The sequence below is a fragment of the Halichoerus grypus genome, chromosome 11, assembly GCF_964656455.1.
Source record: "Halichoerus grypus chromosome 11, mHalGry1.hap1.1, whole genome shotgun sequence".
In the NCBI taxonomy this organism is placed as follows: domain Eukaryota; kingdom Metazoa; phylum Chordata; class Mammalia; order Carnivora; family Phocidae; genus Halichoerus; species Halichoerus grypus.
Window position 1 is genome coordinate 26943281 of NC_135722.1, and position 22944 is coordinate 26966224.

The 22944-nt window shown below is 43.1% G+C and overlaps 1 protein-coding gene across 9 annotated transcripts in view; it reads left to right on the forward strand.

Moving 5' to 3' along the window:
* LOC118543989 (uncharacterized) overlaps positions 1-22944 on the forward strand; it is a 170650-nt gene that overhangs the window by 23046 nt on the left and 124660 nt on the right. Inside the window, exon 3 of one of the 9 annotated variants that reach the window (XM_078058246.1) lies at positions 11859-12057. The exons of the other annotated variants lie outside the window; for them this stretch is intronic. The gene's annotated coding sequence lies outside the window, so the exon portion shown is untranslated. The remainder of the gene's footprint in view (positions 1-11858; positions 12058-22944) is intronic. 9 annotated transcript variants of the gene reach the window in all.

Below are 22944 nucleotides of genomic sequence, written 5' to 3' on the forward strand. Positions count from 1 at the left end.
ATTTCCCTGATGCCGAGTGATGTGGAGCACTTTTTCATGTGTCTGTTGGCCATTTGGATGTCTTCTTTGCAGAAATGTCTGTTCATGTCTTCTGCCCATTTCTTGACTGGATTATTTGTTCTTTGGGTGTTGAGTTTGATAAGTTCTTTATAGATTTTGGATACTAGCCCTTTATCTGATATGTCATTTGCAAATATCTTCCCCCAATCTGTCGGTTGTCTTTTGGTTATGGTGACTGTTTCCTCTGGTGTGAAAAGCTTTTTATCTTGAGGAAGTCGCAATAGTTCATTTTTGCCCTAGCTTCCCTTGCTTTTGGTGATGTTTCTAGGAAGAAGTTGCTGCGCTGAGGTCAAAGAGGTTGCTGCCTGTGTTCTCCTTTAGGGTTTTGATGGACTCCTGTCTCACATTTAGGTCTTTCAACCATTTGGAGTCTATTTTTGTGTGTGGTGTAAGGAAATGGTCCAGTTTCATTCTTCTGCATGTGGCTGTCCAATTTTCCCAACACCATTTGTTGAACAGACTGTCTTTTTTCCATTGGACATTCTTTCCTGTTTTGTTGAAGATTAGTTGACCGTAGAGTTGAGGGTCCATTTCTGGGCTCTCTATTCTGTTCCATTGATTTGTGTCTGTTTTTGTGCCAGTACCATACTCTCTTGATGATGACAGCTTTGTAATAGAGCTTGAAGTCCAGAATTGTGATGCCACCAGCTTTGCTTTTCTTTTTCAACATTCCTATGGCTATTCGGGGTCTTTTCTGGTTCCATACAAATTTTAGGATTATTTGTTCCATTTCTTTGAAAAAAGTGGATGGTATTTTGATAGAGATTGCATTGAATGTGTAGATTGCTCTAGGTAGCATAGACATTTTCACAATATTTGTTCTTCCAATCCATGAGCATGGAACGTTTTTCCATTTCTTTCTGTCTTCCTCAGTTTCTTTCATGAGTATTCTATAGTTTTCTGAGTACAGATTCTTTGTCTCTTTGGTTAGATTTATTCCTAGGTATCTTATGGTTTTGGGTGCAATTGTAAATGGGATCGACTCCTTAATTTCTCTTTCTTCTGTCCTGGTGGTGTATAGAAATGCCACTGCTTTCTGTGGATTGATTTTATATCCTGCCACTTTAGATATTTATGTTTTAAAAAGTGATTTAAAGAAAAGTGAGTCAAGAAAAGAAATAAGTGAATAATTGTAAAGGTGGTGGTCAAATCTGACAAAAATTGAGATAATGATATACGAATTAGTGATGTTTAAAGAACATTGGACTAAAAACTGGTTGGAACCTTGGGATTAGCTTTTGTTCACTAGGGATGGCCGCAGGTCTTGACGTAATATGTCTTATGGCAAAACCATCTGGAGCTCTTACAATATTCTACCTTTGATTTAAATTTTCAGCGTAATATTTAACTTTTGAAGCAAAAAGCAAAACAAAGCATGGAATGTGATTCAAAGTAGGAATTGGGAGGTATTTTTCTTCTGAGTGTGAGATGAAAAAAGATCAAAGCCTTGAGTGTGTGCTTGGATAAGCTGAGGTCTTGTCCAAACTCTGCCATTCACTTCCTATTTGATCTCTGGGATGACCTCAACTTTCCATGAACCTCAGTTTCCACATTGTAAAATGAGGGGTTGAGTTGATCTCCAAGTTACCTCCTGGCCCTGAGTTTTTGACTCATTCAGAATTCTGAGAGGTGGGAAAAGTGAAGCCACCCTTAGTGGCCTGATGTTCTGGGAAATTTAATGTATTCCTTAGCCTTTGAAGAGGGGGTTACGAACGTCAGAAACTCAGTTGATGTCTTAAAGTGGACTAAATAACTTTTTTAAAGGGGACAGCACTCATCTGTAAGTAAATTTGGGTGTGCTTTTTAAGTAAAAACCATTCCCATTTCTTCTTCATCACACACAGGAGCTTTTTGGTAATTGGTGTCCCTAACTGGGCTCAGGGACAGGTCAACGATGATTTCCCAAGCGAGCAGAACTCTAAAGCTGATTCTTGTAAACAGAGAGGAAGTTAGAGGAATGGGAAGGACAACTCAGTCAGGGAGGGTAGCTTGAATCAAGACCTGGAGAAGGAAAAGAACACGGTTCATTTAGGGAAATGCAAGTACTCACAGATCCAGCACAGGATCCTTGTGGCACCCCCTCCGTGCTAGGCATGTGACAAGTGATCTGGACAGATAGTTGCTTGGTCAGGCTGCAGTACGTGGTGGTGACGGTGGGAAAGAAGTGAGACGTTGATGAGCAGGACTCTCTCCCCAAGGGCCTCCTGCAGGGGCCTCGGAGGCCTTGCCGAGGACTGAAGAGTTTGCTCATGCTGCTGCCCCCCATAAGCAGGCAATGGTTAAGGGGCGCCCGGTTGGCTCAGTTGGAAGAGCATGTGACTCTTGATCTCGAGGTTGTGAGTTCGAGCCCCATGTTGGGTGTAGAGATTACTTAAAAATGGAGTCTTAAAAGAACAAACAAACAAAAACCTTTCCTTTAAAAAAAAAAAAGAGGGGCGCCATGGTCACTCAGTCGGTTAAGCGTCTGCCTTCAGCTCAGGTCATGATCCCAGAATCCCGGGATTGAGTCCCACATCGGGCTCCCTGTTCACTGGGGAGCCTGCTTCTCCCTCTGTCCCTCACCCCTCTCTCACTCTCTCAAATAAATAAATAAAATTAAAAAAAGAAGAAGAAGAAAGCTTTGAGATCAGGAGAATTGTGGGAAGGATGGAGGCTTTGGGATGTACTTGCCCTCCTCCAACAGCTCTGTCCCTGTTGGGGTCTTTCCTGTGAGGGAATCTTCCTGAATCTGGTCACTTGAGGGCCCCCTTGAGGCTCTAATGATAAATGTCCTTGCCCCTCTAGCCGGAGGCAGGGGGAGGGCCAATGACTGTGCCTAGCATGGGTCCCACTGTGGTCTCAGATGCTGATTCACAAATCCCCCCCCCCCTTTTTTTCCTTTTTTGGTGAAAGCTGACCCTTTCCTTTGAGCTTCTTGCTTGGACAAGGAAGCATAATCTCAGGAGATATTCTTGTGGATTAAAAACCATGGGCGTGTTTCTTCTTGCAGACATTCTTCACTTTGTAGCTAATTTGCGCAGACCGTGTCAGTGCCATTCTAGAGACAAGCTGCTTGTTCCTAGCAGCCTGTTCCTTCCTGACAAGCAGATCTGGGGGAGCCACTGCCAATTTGGTGAAAGTACAGTGTTGGAGCACAGGAGACTCAGCGCTGAGCCAGGCACCCAGGGGCGGGCGTGCGCTTTCTAGTTAGCTCCATTACCGAGAGGAGAGAGAGCATCTGGGCATGTAGCCTCTTGCAGTGAGTCACACACAGTTGTTTGAAACTGCAGTAAAGAGAAGCCCCCCCCCAAAAAAACCACACCCCCAAACATAAAAAGAGTTCCACCACCATTGTTCATTTTAAGCTTTGCATTTGATGTCTAACCATTTGAGGAGTTAAAAAGTAAGAGACTGGCAGGCTCGTTGGACTGCTTCAGTTCAAAATCTGGCTCTGCTGCTTGCTAGCTCTGGGGCCCAGTGCAAACAGAACAGTAATATGCCTTCTTTAGAAGATTTTTGGGTGGAGGGAATGTAAAGAACTTGGCCAAGCTCTTGGGAGGTGTTCCATGATTGGTAGCTCTTGTTATCACCTGGTGGACATTGTCGTTTTTCTGGTAACGATCACCTTTCCCCTGACACTGAACCCCGTAGTAACCACTAACAGCTTATGTGCATGGAGTATAGAGTTTAGCCACGTTTCTATGTTTTTTACAAATAAGAGTTCAGCTGAGCTGGATGTTAAGTAGGGCAACTGTTCCTTCCCTCGTATAGGGGAGTAAACAAAAATTGGAGCAGTTAACGGATTTGACCAAATTCCTAGAGTGAATAAAAGGAATGAGCACACAGATTCAATCTTTTGATTGAAGTCTTGTGCTTTTTATCGTGCCACAATTTCACTCTTACGCCGAGAGTATCTCCTCGCTTCTGTAAGTGAATGGTCGTTACTCTTAGGAATCAGAACACCACCAGCCACCTGCGTCCTGACGTGAGCACTGGCGGGGCCACATCTGGTGTCCCGGTTTCAGGGGCAGGCAGGCAGGCAGACAGGGGAGAGGTTAACAGGGCTTTGGCAGGGGTGTTACAATCATGCCTGTGACAAATCTTGAAAACCCAAACCCAATATTCCACTGTATTTGCGTTCAGGGGAGGGCTTCTTGCTGCTACAATGTGGCGGTCTTGGGAAAACGTACAGGTGACATCAGCTTGGACAGGGAGTGTGATTCAATCTTTGTAGGGGCAACAATAGTTCCAGCGATGCACCCTAACCACCCCCTGTGTAATTCACAGTGGACATCAGGTTTGGGTCTGAGAGTATAATACTCATCTCTCTCAGAAGGCTCCGACTCAAGTCCGCATCCTCCAGCATCATTTCTTGTTGGTTCACTGTGGTTTATGGAACCGGGTTACCTGTACCTGGTAGATTCTGGTCCTGTGACCTGCAGGTTCCTTCTCAGTAGAATGCGCCTCGGAGTCCATAGTTCGCGTTATTGCTTAAATGCCATTTCTTCACATCCGCAGAGACTAATTTTACTGCAATGGAAGACCTCAGTGTGAGCTATTCTTGCAGAACATCCTGCGATGTCAGAGAGAGGGCAGGACTGTGAGCACCCCTGCTTGGGTCCTAATCCGGGTCAGCTTGCCGGGTGGGAAAGATCCTTCATCTGTGTGGCTGATGTTTCTTCTTGTCTATGATGAGAGAGTTGAAGCTGTATCCAAATCTCCTTCAGCTTTTAAATTCTATGATGTTTAAGCAGTAGCTTAGGAACAATTTAGGAGAATCGATTGGAACACCTCACTCCGTCTGAGAATTGCTGAGTTGTGGAGACATGAATATTTTTATTCTTTTAAAAATTTGTTTTGCAGCTGTCCCAGGGATTAAAAAAAAACCACGTTATTAAGCAGTTTCTATGTATTGCCTTTGCATGGAAGCTAAAGGCTTTTATTAAGATTTAAAAGCATGTTTATTCTTATTTTCTTCAAAAATGTCTTAAGAGGGGTTATCCTCCCGTCCAGAAGTTCCTATGCCTGGTTTATGGTCAGAAACATGGAGGAAACATTTAAAAGCTACAGGATTCCTAGGTATCTACCAGACCTATGGAATTAGAATATCTGCGTTGTAAGGCCCAGAGGTCTATATTTCAAAACAAGCAGAGAGTCAAGCAAACTTCCTGGGTGATTCTGATGAACAGCCAGGTCTGGGCAATCACTGCTAAGTTGGCTGATGTCCTGTGATTGTGGTGGATTCGGTTTCTGATTCCTGGCTCTGCCTTTCTCCTCCCAGTAGTTTTGTAGTGCTCAGGGTGAGCTGCAGGGAATGATCTGGGTTATTGACTGGGTGGTGTGTAGGAGAGGAAGCCCAGGCCTGTCCCAAGGCCTGAGGGTGATTTTTGCCGCAGGTTAATCATTTGGCTGCATAGCATACCCTGTCCTTGGTGCCCTCTCTCCAGAGACTTCTGACCTCCCACATGTGCCCCTGACCCAAAGCAGCTCCCTCCTCATACAAGTCAATAATCCAATCCTACTCGGATTGCTTTCTTTCATTTTGGGGTAACTGTTTTATTGAGGTATCACTGACATTTCATACAACCCACCCATTTAAAGTGGATAACACAGTGGTTTTTAGCATATTCACAAATAAGTGCAATCGTCTCTTTTCAAAGAAACGCTATACCCTCTGGCTACCATTCCTCCTTCGCTTGCCACATCTCCCAGCTCCAGGCAACCACTGATCTGCTTTCTGTCCCAGCAGATTTGCCTCTTCTAGATGTGTTGTGTAAACAGAGTCATAGAATATGTGGCCTTTTGTGACTCCTTTCACTTAGCATGTTTCCAAGATTCATCCATGTAATAGTGTGTAACAGCACTTCATTGCTTTTGATGGTCAAATAATATTCCGTTGTATGGCTAGCCTACATTTTATTGATCTATTTATCCACTGGTGGACATTTGGGTTGTTTCTACTTTTTGGCCATTATGAATACTGCTGTGTGAACATTTGTTTACAGATTTTTATGTGGTTATATGTTTTCATTTCTCTTAAATATATACCTAGGTAGGGTGTTGTGGGCTGGATGGTAACTTAATGTCAAACGTGGACAGTTTTCCAAATGACTGCACCATTTTACATTCCTGCCAGCAGGATAGGAGGGTACCAGTTTCTCCTGTCCTTGTCAACACCTGTTATTTTCCAGTAACACAAACAGCCACTTGAATGAGTGTGGAGTGATATCTCATTGTGGTTTCCTTTCTTCCTTTTTAAGGGGGATTCCTGCCAAATATAATTTATTTAATCCATCTATGAAAAGTCTTTTTAAAATCAAAATTAACTTTTAATTGTTCACTGTAAAAAAAAAAACAAACCCTAGAAAATACAGATAAACAAAAAAGTAGAAAACCCAAATCACTCACAATCCCACTACCTAGGGAAAACCAGTATATACTATGGAGCATCTCCTCTTAGATTTCTTTTTTATGCAGTATTCACTTTTAAGAGGAGAATTTGGTAGACTCAGTGAAACAAATTGATAGGATTACGGGGGAGATATTTTTGAGCAAGAAGAACCCTGACCTTTCCCCTTCCCACCTGAGATGAGACGAGGATTGGGCCTCTTGGCTGCATCCCTGCGAAGTTCTGACCTATGTGGTAAATGGAAGAAATGCTCTTCTTTCTGACCCCAGCTGTCTGTTGAGAACCGTATCTAACTTTTAGCAATGTAGCTGTTAGCAGTTGCTGAATGAGGGTCCCTGATGCCACTTAGACTCTGAGTAGGGCCTTGGGGTGTGGGTTGGGGGTGGCGAAGTTCTCTTACACCCTGAACCTAAGAAACTTTTGACATGTGCTGTGAGAGACATACTTTCTTTTTTTAAGCATTGATCACATTGGACTCATTGGATGAAGGAAAAGATCATGCATGTTGCTACCCTGTCTTTGATACGTGACCCACATGTGGGCATTGATTTAAAAAAGGCAATCTTTTTCTAACAGCCAGCTGATTAAGAGTTCAGTGGTAACTTCTTATTTTCATAACAACTGAAACTGTCAAGAGCTCATTGTAGGGGCGCCTGGGTGGCTCAGTCGGTCGGGCATCTGACTTCGGCTCAGGTCATGATCTCAGAGTCCTGGGATCGAGCCCCGCATCGGCTCCTCACTCGGTGGGGAGTCTGCTCCCTCTGCCCCTCTCCCACTCATTCTTGCTCTCTCTTTCTCAAATGAATAAATAAAATGTTAAAAAAAAAAAAAAAGAGTTCATTATAAATCCATGGTTTGTACCTTGGAATCTTTTCTCCCTTATCAGCAGTGATGTTCTACCTGGCAGCCAGGTAGCTAAGGCTAGTGCAGCCTATTTTATATTTTAGCTCCAATAATAAAAACTAAATATTGTGGAGCACTCACTGCATGTCAGGTGTCCTCCAGTCTTTTACATGGATTATTTCATTTCATCTTTAAAGCCACCTTACAAGGGACGATTCATCACTATCCCAGTATTATGGATAAGAAAGCTGAGGTTACACGTCTTGGCCTGGACATGCAGTCTGGCTGTGCTAGCATTCCAGAAAATGGTACTTGCCTAAAACTCATAATGAACCAAAACAGGAAAACAGTATGATTGAAGAAAGAAGGTTTGCTTGTCTGGATTGCCTATACCACTCCCCGATTGAAAAGCTCCTTCTTCTATTTTGCTCTTGGATGTCGCACACTGGGCTCCCTCAGGGGAGGGTTGCCCGTACTACTTGGAAAGGAAGTCTAGAATTAAGTGAGGTAAACTTCTTCTGCAGGACACCACTCCAACTATATACTTTTGGCTAATTAAGCACTTTTTCTGGGAATGCACTTGAGGAGTGAGAAGAAGCTGGGATTGGTTCAACTCCTTTTTTTTTGATCTCGCCATCCCGAGACACCAGGTCATGAGAGGGATGAGAGCCGTGCACTGGGAGCCTTAGAACGGTGGGGTGGTAGCTCGGGCCTGGGAGCCCCTGGAAGGACCTTGTTGGGGAGCCGGATGCTCTGTGAGTGGTCCAGGGCATGGGGGCAGAAGGTCAGCGTTAACCACCAGCCTGCCGTGAGCCAGGCGCTGTGCTGGGCTCTTCTTGGAGGTTGTGTCATAACAAGCGCTGTCGTCATAAATAGCTAATAAAATTCTATTTTATTCTGACCACCACTCAGTGCGGTAGGTGTTATTAGCTGCCCGAAACCCTTTTGGAAAAGAGCTGGTGTGAATAGTTAAGACTGCCATCCCTGTTGAATGGACACATTTGCAGGCTCAGAGAGATGACATAACGTGTTTCCCAATCCCCAAACGACAGAGCCAGGGCTGCAGTTCTGCTGTGATTCCAGAGGCCGTGCGAGTATATATTTAGTTAATTTTCTGGAGCCCATGAATGTAAGTCCCGTGCGCTCTTGTGGGACCATGGCGTGGGGTTGGAGCGGGCAGTCCGCTGGCCTAGTCGGGAGGCGGCCAGGATTCTGTGATTGCTGACTTCGTGTCCCATTTTTACCAAAAACTAATTGGAATGAGTTGAGAGTTTTAAGAAGTTTTTCTTTCTTTTTTTTTTTTTTTAAAGATTTTATTTATTTGACAGAGACACAGCAAGAGAGGGAACACAAGCAGGGGGAGTGGGAGAGGGAGAAGCAGCCCTCCCACAGAGCAGGGAGCCCGATGCGGGGCTTGATCCCAGGACCCCGGGATCACGACCTGAGCCAAAGGCAGATGCCTAACGACTGAGCCACCCAGGCGCCCCTTAAGCAGGGTTTCTAAAGCCTTTAGTGGTTAGGGACTCAGGATTAAGGTCAGACCTAGGTTGGAATTCAGACCTCGGGCTACTTATATATACTCCATATGCTTTTATTTGTGAGGAGGGGATGATACTGCCCATTTGACAGACTTGTTGGGATGATGATGCTTGGTACATGGTAAATGCTCCAGAAACATTAGCTGTTACTGTTATTACCACCTATGGATGCCCTTTTGTACTCCCCTGACACTTTTTTCTCTTTTTAAAGATTTATTTATTTATTTATTTGATTGGGGGTGGGGCAGAGAGAGAGAAGGAGAGTCTTAAGCAGACTCTGTGCTGAGCATGGAGCCCCACAGGGGGCTCGATCTCATGATTCGGAGATCACAACTTGAGCAGAAATCAAGAGTTGGCTGCTTAACCGACTGTACCACCCAGGCGCCCCTCCCCTTACTTTCTTATAGTCCCCCAGAGGGGCCTCCTGGACACCCTCTACCGTTCACCCCCATTGAGACCCACTAGATTCAGTGATTTTATGGAAAGGTATTCAGGAATTTCATTGATTTTGCCTTTGTTTGGAGTTTGCTGGTTGGATGCCCTTAGGCTCTGGGAGACTTTGCTGCACTGGGTCTCCCAAGGCTGTGTGTAGCTTCCATATTGACACCTGTCTGGGGCCAGAGCTGCTCTATCAATTCTTTATTAAGACCAGTTATTTTTTATTTATGATGCTTGCGTGTTCATTAAAAATGGCATTCCCTGTTGGGGATACCATCAAGGCTTTTAGCCAGTTTTTATCAGGTTGTTAGAGTAGATATGAATATTTTAATAGAGAGAAAGAGCAAAGCCTTCAACAGACTTAATTTGTTCTGGAATCTAAGTGACAGGCTTAACAGGGGTGCCAAGTAATTCAGTATAATCAGCCCAGATAGTGGAGTAAGGAACACAATTCAGTGGACCAGGGAGCTTTTCCAGAGAGGCCACAAGGGGATTTTCCACCCCTGAGCAGCTGTAAATCACTGTATCCTGCATCCTTTGAGTCCAGGTAAGATCTTGCATAGCCACGGGCAGCTTCTATCCCCCGTTAAGTTCCCAGGAAGCCAGGGGGAGCGTTTTTGCAGATGCCATTTTAACATTTATAGAATTCTTTTCCCAGGATGCTGATCTTATTAAATTATGTACAAAATGGTGGATAAGTCAGGTCACTGCTGCCCATTACAATCATATTTGGGCCTCAGTCCTGATTGCAATCCTAGATGCCATGGCTGGTTTCTTGGTGTAGTTTAAAAATTATCCACTTGGGGGAGCTTTATGATTGAATTTTAAAATCCATATCAGATTTTTTTTTTTTTAATGTGCGACCGAGATCCAGATGAATACCACCTCCCCCCCAACTCCAGTGACAAGCTACTGAAGCAAGCAATGGTTGCAGAAATACAATGATAAATCAACGTGAGTGGTTTTACTTTATTGGCAATTCCTCCCTCTGGATTTTGAAGTTATTCTTGATTTTTTAAAAGCTTCCCTTTCAAACTGAAGTAGTTTAAAGATAAAATAAAGAATAGCAGTACTTTCTGCTGTTTCTCGGATGAGTGTTCTGCATATGTATGCAGACATCAATGCATACTTAAATAAATGCTTGTCCCAGTTAATTTTCAATAGCCACAGCACCAGAAAAATCTCCTTTGAAGTTTTATGAACACGGTCAGTTGCAAAGAAGATGAAATCACGAAACCAAATGTCTGAGCAGGGAATGCTGTTTTCCAGAGTATTCGCCATGTAACTCTCCATCACTCTTTCTCTCTTTCACATAGGTGGGGCCTGGAGAGGTCTAATGAAGGACAGTCCCTTGCTGCCCGGGCATATGTCCAGGTTCCAGATGGTCTTTGGGGTCTACCCAGATTTAGACAGTTTTGAAATAATGGAAAGCTAGTTAGGGTTCCTAATTAGGACATTTGCTAGAGAATGTTGTCACAATATGGACGCACTATTAACCCACTTTACTATGGAATAAAATGAAACCAATTATAAACGCACGTATACAAGTGTGACTCTATGTGCCCACCTGCCCGCACAGAGGGAGCGGGAAAGTGTTTCTCAGAGGGGGATGGCTTGCTCATTGTCTAAAGCTCAGTGTTGTTCTGTTCTCTTCTTTTCTCCTCTTTGTCTTCTCCTTTTGAGTTGTCAGGGCATTCTAGATTCTCCCCTCATTTACTTAGGGTTCAATTATTATATTAATATGGCTCTGCTATTTTGACAAAGCCTCTTTCTTAGTTTTCCTTTTCTCTCTCCGGAAGAGGAAGGGAGGAATGCCGGAGGGCCGCCTTTCAGCCTTTTGTCCCTCGGGTGAAGGGCATCGCTGTCTCTGAGCAGCTGCTGCTGTCCCCATATCTGCCTCGTTCCGTGCCATTTCCTCCCGCCCCCCGCGCGCTCAGGCTCACCTTGCCCCACCGCTCTCTCCCTGGGCAGCCTGGCCTGGCTCCACGCAGGCAGCCCGCTCTGTCGTCGGTGCTCCGCGGGGACGAGTCTCGGGTACCTGCTCCAGTGGGGACCCCACTGCTCCCCTCCCCCCCCAATCACTTGTTCACCATCTTCATTGGTCACATCGATATGACTCTCACTGTCTGCTCAGTGGAGGAGAAATCTCGCTTCCTCAGGAACCCTGTTGCTCCCACCAGGAAGACTTTTCTTCAGGAGGAAAAAAAAAAACTGCTGCTCGCTCCTATTTTTATTTTCTGGTCTTTGGCTTTCACAGAGTGGTTATCAAACTTTTCTTTGTAACCATGGACTTTTTTTTTTTTTTTTAATAAATCATACACAGAAGCCCAGACCCGTCCATGCCTGACTTTCAGAGAGCTGTGTGGCAGATTGTTCTCTAAGACAGCTAAAACCATTTCTGCTGACATCTTTTACAGTGGGACTCTGCTGCTTCTGCCATCAAGGGGTGGAATCTGTTTCTCGTCCCCTGGAATCTGGTGGCCTTTCCACTGGCTTAGACTGTCAGAGTGGGGTGATGGGCTGGTAGCGGCGCTGACCAGGGGCCAGCCCAGCTTCGAGCGGCCTCGCAGCTCCCACTTCCATCTTCACAGGTCCTTGCCCTAAGACGACCAGGTGAAGAAACCGCCCCTTCTGTCCTCTTGGGTCCTTACCCTCAGACCCCCCGGGGAAGAAGCTGCTCTACTCTGCCAGAGGATGAGAGGCCGTGGGGATGAAAACTGAGGCCACCTAGCCAACATCCGGTACTGAGAGCTGGGCACATGAGGAGGCATCTCGGACCTTCCAGGCCAGGTGACTCCCCAGCTGATGGCAGGAGGATGAGCGAGCCCACTAGAAAAGCAGAGGGACCATCCAGCAAAGTGCAGAATTAAGAGAAATAGTCAATTCTAAGCCACTACGTTTTGGGCTTACATAGATGACTGAACTAGAAATAAAAATAGATGGCCAAAAGAGGTGCCCTTCAAGGAAAATCTTATGCTAAGTCTGCTATGTGTGCGTAAGCCAGCTTATTTTTAATTATGAAATCAGTTCCTGCGCTATGACAGTGTAAACGGAGAAGAGACGGCTTCTAGCGGCCCCATGTTGCTGCCTCCCCCGCCTGTCCTGCCCCCTTCTCCCCGCATGCCACACCACATCATGGCTGAGCTTGTTGTGTATTTTTCTACACCATGAACATGCTTTGTGGAGAGCCTTACATAAAATCGGATTTACGTTTATAAAGTCTTACATCTCTTACGTTAGCTAAGAGATCCCTGTATCTAAGGGCACACAAAGGCCCATCTGCTCTGTCTGATGGCAGCAGAGGGAGGATCTGGGCCCTCAACAGCCCAGCCCAACCCCACTCCCTTGCGGCGCTGTGGATGGGAAGGAGAGCGGATGGGAAGGCCGCTGGCTTAGCACACTCCAATGCCTTCTGGAAAACTTACAGTCATCAAGATCAGCCAAGCCGACTAGATAGAAGTAAGGTACATATGTTACTTTTCTACTGCAAGTGGATGATTTTTTCAATTCTAAGGAGACATCTACTAGGACTACTGTTGCACATTAACCTATTCTTGAATGTTAGGCTTGGTGGCCATTTTCCTAGTACTACCTGGATAATAATTACCATATGCTCACTCCTTACTTCGTGTTGACCTCTTTGCTAAGCACTTCACATACATTGTCTCGTTTAGTTTTCCTAAGTGAGGAAGGTGAGGCAGGTATGAGGCAGGGTTCATTTTACAGATAAAGAAGTGAGGACTCAGAGCGAAGGCATTTATCCATCAGGGCTGGGACACCGCACGATTCCAGGGGCACCATTCACATGGTTGTATAGTTCACATGGTGGCCCGACCCGAGGTGGCAGTCAAGGAGGTGGCAGAGCTGGGATTTCAGACGCCCAAACCTGAACACTTCATTTTATATGACTTCGTTAAACTTTTCACTTCTCTAAGCTACTTTATTTCTTCTGTCTCTATCTCTGTATCCCAGTGTCAGTCTATCCATCCACCCATCCACCCATTCATCCATCCACCCATCCATCCATCCATCCATCCACCCATTCATCCATCCACCCATCCATCCACCCATCCATCCATCCATCCATCCATCCATCCGTCTATCCACCCATCCATCCCTGCCTCCTCCTATCTACCACTCACCTAGTCATCTGTTTAGTCAAATCAGTGAAGGTATTGAGTGTTAATAATTAAGGTCTGAATTTCCAGTTTCTTGAAATATACATGGAAACATGAATTCTCTAATGTGTATTCTTATTCTTAAGTTCATCTGAAATAAAAATTTTAATTACTGAATGTTTAAAACAACCGGAAAAGAAAATCATTTTCTAGAAACCCATGTGCCCACAATACAGATTTCATATTGTGCCATATTTGCTTCAGATTTCTTTTGTCTCTCATTTTAAAAATGAAAATAGAATAATGAGGGTCAAAGCTCTGCCCCCTCTCTTTTACTTCTTTCCCTAGCTTAAAGATGGCATGTCATATCCATGCCACATTCCCATGCGTGATTTTGCATATTTACTACATGTCTGTATCCATAAATAATATTTAGTATTATTTTGAGTTTTATAGGTTGTATTTACCATCAATATGCTTTTGCACCTTGCTTTTGCCCTTCAACACTACTTTTTTGAGATTTATTCATTTCGACATGTATACATCTAACTGATGAGCCGTTAAGTTGTTTTACTTCTTTTGCAGTTATAATAATGCTGTAGTGAACATCCCGGAACGGTCTCCTTGTTCACAGGTGCATGAGCTTCTGTAGGGCAGACACCAGGGAATGGAGCTGCGTGTCTTCGCTTTCCTGTTCAAAATACTCTTCGAAGTGCTTGTGCCTGCTTACCTCCAACAGCACTCTACTGCAGTTTCTGTTTTCCCACATGCTCGCTACAGCTCATGTTATCTAGTGTGTATCAAATGGTATCTCATTTTTTATTTCTATTTCCCTGAGCATCATTGCATAGTTGTATAGGTCATTCAGATTTCCTTTTTGTGGAATCCTTAGTCATAATATCCTTTGCCTATTTTTCTACTGGATAGTCTTTGCCTTTCTTACTGATTCATTGGAAGTTTCTTGTTTCTGGTGTTGTTGTTAAATATTTTCTGGAAGCAGATCCTTTATCAGTTAATTGCATTGCAAGTACCTTCTATGTCAACAAACACAGTTTAGCGAGCTCCATTCAGTCTCTTGCAACCGTGGGTCTTCTATGTCTCCTAGGTAAGCATTCAGAATGTTGTAGGTCATTACATATTACTGGTCATTACCTTTTACTAGGTCAATCAGACATGGCCAAAAACCAACATGGTAAGGAGTAAGACATTGCTAATGACCTCATTTACCAGACCTGTATTTCTCTTCTCACTAACCTCTGCCTATCAAAATCACACTCTAGCAACTGCTGAGTCAGCACAAGGAACTAGAAGGCTTGTTCCTGGTGGTAACTAATGAGTCAAATCAATGAAAGAGAATTAATTCACAATAAGTCTATCTTACCTAAAACAGGCCAATCCTAAGCATAAATAACCCATATTATATTTCATCAGTCCTGGAGAGAATAAGTTCGTTTAATTGAGTCTTCTCAGCCAGCTGCATCAACAGCTTCAGTAATGACCTGTAGGTAATGACCTATAACACTGTGGGACCAGTGGCCCTAGGGTAGGTCATGGAATCTGTATATTAAGAAGCTACTCCAGAGGATTACGCTCTGTGGCCATATTTGGAAATCTCTGAATTAGGCCATCTGGTTTTCTGGGCACCACTCTGCCTTTACTATGGGGCTACCTTCTGTGGAAGAGGGTATTTTTCCCCAAGACAAGGCAGGAAGCAGATCCAGGTACGGGAAGAGGATCCCAGGGAAGAACAGGAGCTTCCTCCCTGTCTCAGGTACCCCCTACAGACTAGCTTCCTATCTGAAAATCTGTCTTATTCCCATTAATTGCCATTAGGAGTCTTCACAACTCATACCATCACTCTGGCCTAAATGAAACAAGCACAACAGCATACAACCCATTGCACCTCCTCCAAAGTGAGACCACACCTGAGACCTGGGGGATTGTTTTCTTATTGCTAACCTGGGAACTGGTTCCCTGAGTCCTAAGATTTTTATTTTATTTCGTTTTTAGAAATGTGCTGTAAGTCTAATGATCCATTTAAAAGAACAGTCACAGCCACTAAACCTCTTGGAATAGAACCCTTAAGACTTTGTGTGACTCTGTATTTTGCTAATGTTGTCAAGATGATCCTCGGGTTGTTCCAGAGTCAGGCAGAAGGAACACACGGGTGGGTCTGAAGGAGGATGTGGGTAGTTATCAAGTCCAGCAGCTCCTCCTGTTGAGCCTTTGTTTCCTGCAGAGTTCTGTGACTTCCAGAAGTGGTTGTTAGGACAGGGATGGACCAACAGTTTTCTGTGCTGCCTAAGCTAAGGAAGCATTATGTTGAAACATGGTTTTTAAAGTTTCACTTTAACAGAGTAACAGGACCATCCTAATCCCTGACTGCTTTAGTTCTCCAAGGAACACAGAAGCCTCCAAGGAGTTGGCCAGTTTGCATGGGAAAATGATTCTGGCTCTTCCTTCCTGCAGATCAAGTTTCCAGGAGGGCAAAGGGGTGCTTACACCTTTCCCATGTTCTACTCACACCGTCTTGTGCTATGGAGTCTGACATCAGCTACATAATAGACTCCTTCATGGGGTTGTATTAACTCTCAGACTAAATTCTTCTCTGTTTTCCTCTTTCAGTTCTTTCCAGAGCCTCCTATGGAGAGAGCCAGTGTTCGAATCCTATCACTTGCTAGCTGTGGGACCTTAGGCAAGTCCTTTAACCTCTTAGAGCCCCAGCTTTTTCTTCTTTATTTTTTTATTTTTTTAAAGGATTTTATTCATATATTTGACAGAGAGAGCAGGAGAGCACAGGCAGGGGGAGCGGCAGAGGGAGAGGGAGAAGCAGGCTTCCCGCTGAGCAGGGAGCCCAATGCAGGACTCGATCCCAGGACCCCGGGATCGTGACCTGAGCTGAAGGCAGACGCCTAATGACTGAGCCACCCAGGTGCCCCAGCTTTCTCTTCTTCTTCTTCTTCTTTTTTTAAAGATTTTATTTATTTATTTGACAGAGAGAGAGCACAAGTAGGCAGAGCGGCAGGCAGAGGGAGAGGGAGAAGCAGGCTCTCCGCTGAGCAGGGAGCCCGAGGCGGGGCTTGATCCCAGGATCCTGGGATCATGACCTGAGCCGAAGGCAGACGCTTAACCGACTGAACCACCCAGGCACCCCATCTCTTCTTTAAAATAAGAATAATAGTAGTGCCAATCTCATAAGGTAGAATCAGGACTGATAATTTGTAGGGCCCAGTGTAAATGAAAATGTGGGGCCCTTTATTAAAAAATTATTAAGAATTTCAAAATAGTGATCGCAGAATGTGAAATCAAGTATGGGGCCTTTCTAAGCACAGGACCCTGTGTGACTGCATAGGTTACACACCCATGAAACCATGGAATCAATGAGATAAGTAGTATTACTATTACTCCTATTAGTTTGTGTCTTCTGTTTCCTTTTTGTGCTCTAGGTTTGCCAGGAATAGCCAAACATGCCCTCCATCGAAATACGCACACACATACTTATTATTCAGTTGTTCTTAGGGTCCCTTAAGTCTGTTGAGTTTGCTTTTCTTTTTTTCTTTGCTTGAACCTAATAACAGAAATCATTAGGTATAAGGTTCTGATTTCATTCAAAATGCCTCAATTTATATATTCCACTTTTCCTTTGATCCTTCTCCACATTCATACTTTTGTATTCTCCTTATTTCCATGTTGTTCCATGGTTTTCCTAAGTTTTTAAAAAGAAAATCATGAAATCAGAGGAGACAAACCATAAGAGACTCTTAACTATAGGAAACAAACTGAGGGTTGCTGGAGGGGAGGTGGGTTGGGGGGTGGGGTAATAGGGTGATGGGCATTAGGGAGGGCATGTGATGTAATGAGCACTGGGTGCTGCAGACAACTGATGGATCACTGAACTCTACCTCTGAAACTAATAATACATTACACTATATGTTAATTGAATTTAAATAAAATTAAATTAAATTAAAAAATAAAAAGAAAGTCATTTAAAAAATTAATGAGATGGTAATTCATTGTTAACAATTAAAACAGATGCTCAAGAAGGAAACCGGGGCTAGCAAGGGAGGAAATGGGATGGAACCAAGAACTGGAGAGAAAGACAGAAGAGAGATTTTGAGGGCTTAAGTGTTTTGGTGACTAGGGTTTGGTTCATAATAATTACAGCCGACATGCTGTGCTGAGTGCTTTCCAGAGCTCGTCTCATTTGATCCTCACAATAACCTGAGAACGATAGATGGGGTTGTTGTCACTGGTAAACGAGAGAAACAGAGGCATGAGAAGTCAAGTAACTTGCCTCAGGTCACAGAGCTAGTCGGTGTTGGCTCAAAATAGGAACTTCTCAGGCAGACAGACTCATACGGAGCTGTGTGTGTTTTGTTGGTGGCTGTTACCTGTGACTGCAGTGTGTTGAAGTCAGTCCTAGTCCTTTTGTCATTTCACCCCTACGTACTTCATTACGCATTTCTAGAGAATATGGATATTTTCTTATGGGACTGTAGTACCATCATGATACCTGACAAAATAGCAGTATTTCTTTGATATTACATGTAACCCAATCATATTCAAATTCCACTGATTGTCCCCAAAATGTAATTTTTAAATCTTGATTCATACACACCAGGATGCAAATAATGATCTCTATATTGCCATGGTTGTTATATTTCTTAACTTTATTTTCATCCAGAGCAGACTCATCTTTTAAAAAAATGCGATTAACTGAAAAAGCCTGGTCAACTGTCCTATAGAGGTCCCCAAATGGGATTTGTCTGTTTGCTCCTCCCTGATATTACTTGACTTGCAGAACCTGTTTTTTTAATTCCTACACTGTATGTCACCTGTGTTGTTCTGGGTCATGCAAAAAGCAGACCTCCTTTTTGAAATCTCTTTGAAAGATACCCAAAAAGATTAAATTTGTTTCTCAGTGCTTTTCCTTTGGATTTTTGGATTTGTTTTTTTTTTTTTTTTTTTTATCACTGTATTGAATATAGTTATTTTTTTTTTAAATTTTTTTATTGTTATGTTAATCCCCATACATTACATCATTAGTTTTAGATATAGTGTTCCATGATTCATTGTTTGTGCATAACACCCAGTGCTCCATGCAGAATGTGCCCTCCTCAATACCCATCACCAGGCTAACCCATCCTCCCAACCCCCTCCCCTCTAGAACCCTCAGTTTGTTTTTCAGAGTCCATCGTCTCTCATGGTTCTTCTCCCCCTCCGATTTCCCCCCCTTCATTCTTCCCCTCCTGCTACATTCTTCTTCTTCTTTTTTTCTTTCTTAACATATATTGCATTATTTGTTTCAGAGGTACAGATCTGAGATTCAACAGTCTTGCACAATTCACAGCGCTTACCAGAACACATACCCTCCCCAGTGTCCATCACCCAGTCACCCCATCCCTCCCACCCCACCCCCCACTCCAGCAACCCTCAGTTTGTTTCCTGAGATTGAGAATTCCTCATATCAGTGAGGTCATATGATACATGTCTTTCTCTGTTTGACTTATTTCGCTCAGCATAATACCCTCCAGTTCCATCCACGTCGTTGCAAATGGCAAGATCTTATTCCTTTTGATGGCTGCATAATATTCCATTGTATATATATACCACATCTTCTTTATCCATTCATCTGTTGATGGACATCTTGGCTCTTTCCACAGTTTGGCTATTGTGGACATTGCTGCTATAAACATTGGGGTGCACGTAGCCTTTCGGGTCCCTACTTTTGTATCTTTGGGGTAAATACCCAGTAGTGCAATTGCTGGATCATATGGTAGCTCTATTTTCAACTTTTTGAGGAACCTCCATACTGTTTTCCAGAGTGGCTGCACCAGCTTGCATTTGGATTTGTTTTTAAGTATTAGTCTTGTGTTTCCTCTGGGGATGGATCATCATTTAACTCTTTTCTCTGCTGTTTTATGTTTTGTATACAGCTTTTCCTTTCTTTAAAAATGCTTTAGTGAACATCTTTGCAAATATAATACTTTTTATCATTTCATTAAGATACTTTTTGTCATTTCTAATTCAGTTAGGGTGTCAAAAGTTATGATCATTTTAGTGGTTCAGAAAATTACTTTCCATAGGAATGCATTTTTTTACATTAAAAAATTAAAACTTAAGGTTTCTCAGATTCAGTTGCAAGATCCCATGGGTTCTTTGGGTAACCACAGATTCAGGGGTGAGTGTATAATTGAAGATTTGTCCCTATAATCTTTCCTAATATTTTTTCAAAGAAATGACAAAAGAGATTGCATTGCATGACCTACAACAACATGTCCAAGAGAGGCAACATACAGTGTAGGGGGGAAATGAAGATAATTGCAATGATGTCCAGACATACAGGCTTAGTATGTCACAATATTGTGATTTGGGCTCATTTCAGTACACCTGTTTTAAAGATTTTATTTTTAAGTAATCTCCACACCCAACATGGGGCTTGAACCCACAACCCTGAGATCAAGAGTCTCCTGCTCCACCAACTGAACCACCCGGGCGCCCCAGGACGCCTGTTTTAAAGGAGATTTTGTTTTGGTATGACCTAGTAGATTCTAGGTTGGTTGTTCTGATGAATTCTACCACGAGCCAATCCATTTCAAAAAGATCCTTAGTCTGTTTAAGCATCTAAAGCAAAGTAAAAACAAGAAATGAAAAATCCCAGTATCTGCTGTCTTTTACATCCCAGGTGGTTGATTTTTGTTGCTTTGTTTTTTTCATTAGATGAAGTTTTGCAGGTGTCTTTTGTGCTTAGGAATCAAGAGTGTATTACAGTGCTGATTTCACAGAAAGGATACAGTAATTAGAATATCAGTCTTCCTGATTCTCTCACACCCTCATGCCTGCCTTCTTACCTAAGTCTGTAGCATCTTTTCCTCGTTCATGTGATACTTGTTGGCTGTATTAATTAGAGATCAGTTAAGCTGCTGTAACAAAGATCCTCTAAAAGTATAGTGGTTTAAATAATGTAGAAACTGACTTTCCTCTCATACAGCAGTTCCATGGTGGTCCGGGTAGATGGGACAGCTCTGCTCTCTGCAGTCATTCAGGAACTTGGGCTCTTCCAAGCTTTTAAATCTGTCATCCCTTAGGATATAGCCATTGTCTGTGTGACTGAAGCTTGATCCTTGACGTTGTGAGTTCCAGTTCATGAGAAAGAGCGAGAGGAAGTCTGGGATCAGGGAGTTCCTTTTGACTCAGAAGTTGCACACGTTACTTCCACTCATATTCCTGTAATAAGAACTTTATCAAATGACCACACTTAAGTGCAAAGGAAGCTTAATTAGCAGTATAGTTTTTGGTGAGGCAGACATGTGCCCAGGAGGAAGAGGAGAATAGATTTTGGTGGGCAAGTAGCTGTCTGTGATGTATTATTTATGATGGTGGGCTCTAGACTCAGACAGACATGAGTTCCAATCTTGGCTCTGCCACTCACCATCAGTGTGACTTAGAACAAATGATTTATCTTCTTGATTTTTCTCATTAGAAAAATAGAGATAATCATTTCTATTTTCTTGGGGTTGTTACAAGAATCAAGTTGAATGAGCAAATTCATGCAAAGTACTTAAGAAAAAAAGCAATGGTGGGGCACCTGGGTGGCTCAGTTGGTTAAGCGTCTGCCTTGGGCTCAGGTCATGGTCCCAGGGTCCTGGGATCGAGTCCACATCGGGCTCTCTGCTCAGTGGGGAGCCTGCTTCTTCCTCTCCCTTTGCCTACAGCTCCCCCTGCTTGTGCTCTCTCTTTCTGTGTCAAATAAATAAATAAAATCTTAAAAAAAAAAAAAAAGCACTGGTAGTTAAGAACATAGAATTGGAATCAGACTGGTTGAGTTAAAATCCTGGCTCTGCCTTTGCCGGCTGTGTGGCTTTAGAGAAATTATACAAAATTGCCTGAGATCCACCTTTTTTGTCTATAAAATGGAGATATTATTAGTACCTACCTATAGAAAAACATGAATAGAAAATTTTCCAAAGAAGATACCCACATGGCTAACAGACACATGAAAAGATGCTCAACATCATTCATCATCAGGGAAATACAGATCAAAACCACAAGGAGATACCATATCATATCTATCAGAATGGCTAAAATTAACAACTCAGGAAACAACAGGTGTTGGCGAGGATGTGGAGAAAGGGGAACCCCCCTACACTGTTGGTGGGAATGCAAACTGGTGCAGCCACTCTGGAAAATAGTGTGGAGGTTCCTCCAAAAGTTAAAAATACAACTACCCTATGACCCAGCCATTGCACTACTAGGTATTTAAAGGATACAAAAATGCTGATTCGAAGGGGCACATGCACCCCAATGTTCATAGCAGCACTATCAACAATAGCCAAATTATAGAAAGAACCCAAATGTCCATGGACTGATGAATGGATAAAGAAGATGTGGTGTGGTGTGTATACACACACATACACACACTGGAATATTACTCAGCCATCAAAAAGAAGGAAATCTTGCCATTTGCAATGATGTGAATGGAACTAGAGTTTATTATGCTAAGCAAAATAAGTCAGTCAGAGAAGGACAAATATATGATTTCATTCATATGTGGAATTTAAGAAACAAAACAGATGAACACAGGGAAGGGAAGGAAAAATGAAATAAAATAAAAACAGAGAGGGAGGGGTGCCTGGGTGGCTCACTCATTAAGTGTCTGCCTTTGGCTTGGGTCATGGTCCCAGGGTCCTGGGATCGAGCCCCACATCGGGCTCTCTGCTTGGCGGGAAGCCTGCTTCTCCCTCTCCCACTCCCCCTGCTTGTGTTCCCTCTCTCGCTGTGTCTCTCTCTGTCAAATAAATAAAATCTTTAAAAAAAAAAAAAAAAACAACAGAGAGGGAGGCAAACCATAAGAGACTCTTAAATATAGAGAACAAACTGAGGGTTTCTGGAGGGGAGGTGGGTGGGGGGATGGGGCTAACTAGGTGATGGGCATTAAGGAGGGCACTTGTTGGGATGAGCACTGGGTGTTGTACGTGGGTGATGAATCACTGGATTCTGCTCCTGAAACCAGCACTGCACTGTATGTTAACTAACTTGAATTTAAATTAAAAAGCAAAAGAAGAAAGAAAGGATTCAGTGAGAGGTCCTCCATGCTGGATTTATATTAAATGATTTGTTCAAGTTTGATAAATCATGATGGTCTTCTTATAGTTATTATTATGTCTGTTCATTTTTTTAAACTCTTGAGTTTATCTCCAAAAAAGAAGTAGTAAGTTTTCATAGTGTAAGCATGCATCTGTTATGGGTTGCTGCATTCTCTTATGTCTCCTATATCTGCTTTGCTCCTGCATCCTGTTCATATGTTTGTATATTCAGATTGTGTACTGATTCCTGTTTGATTTCTTGGGTAAGCATCTACTGACGACTTCATATTCTAAATCACATAGACTAGGCTAGTTAGTGTGAATTCTATAGCTTGTTTCAGAAGTTGAGTACATTTGTTTCCATAATGGCCTCGATCCCATGCACCCATTTTGAAGGGATCAAGCTGGCCAGAAGAAATCTCTCTATGGATAGCTAGCTAGGCAAAGTAATAAAAATGGAAAACACAGGGATG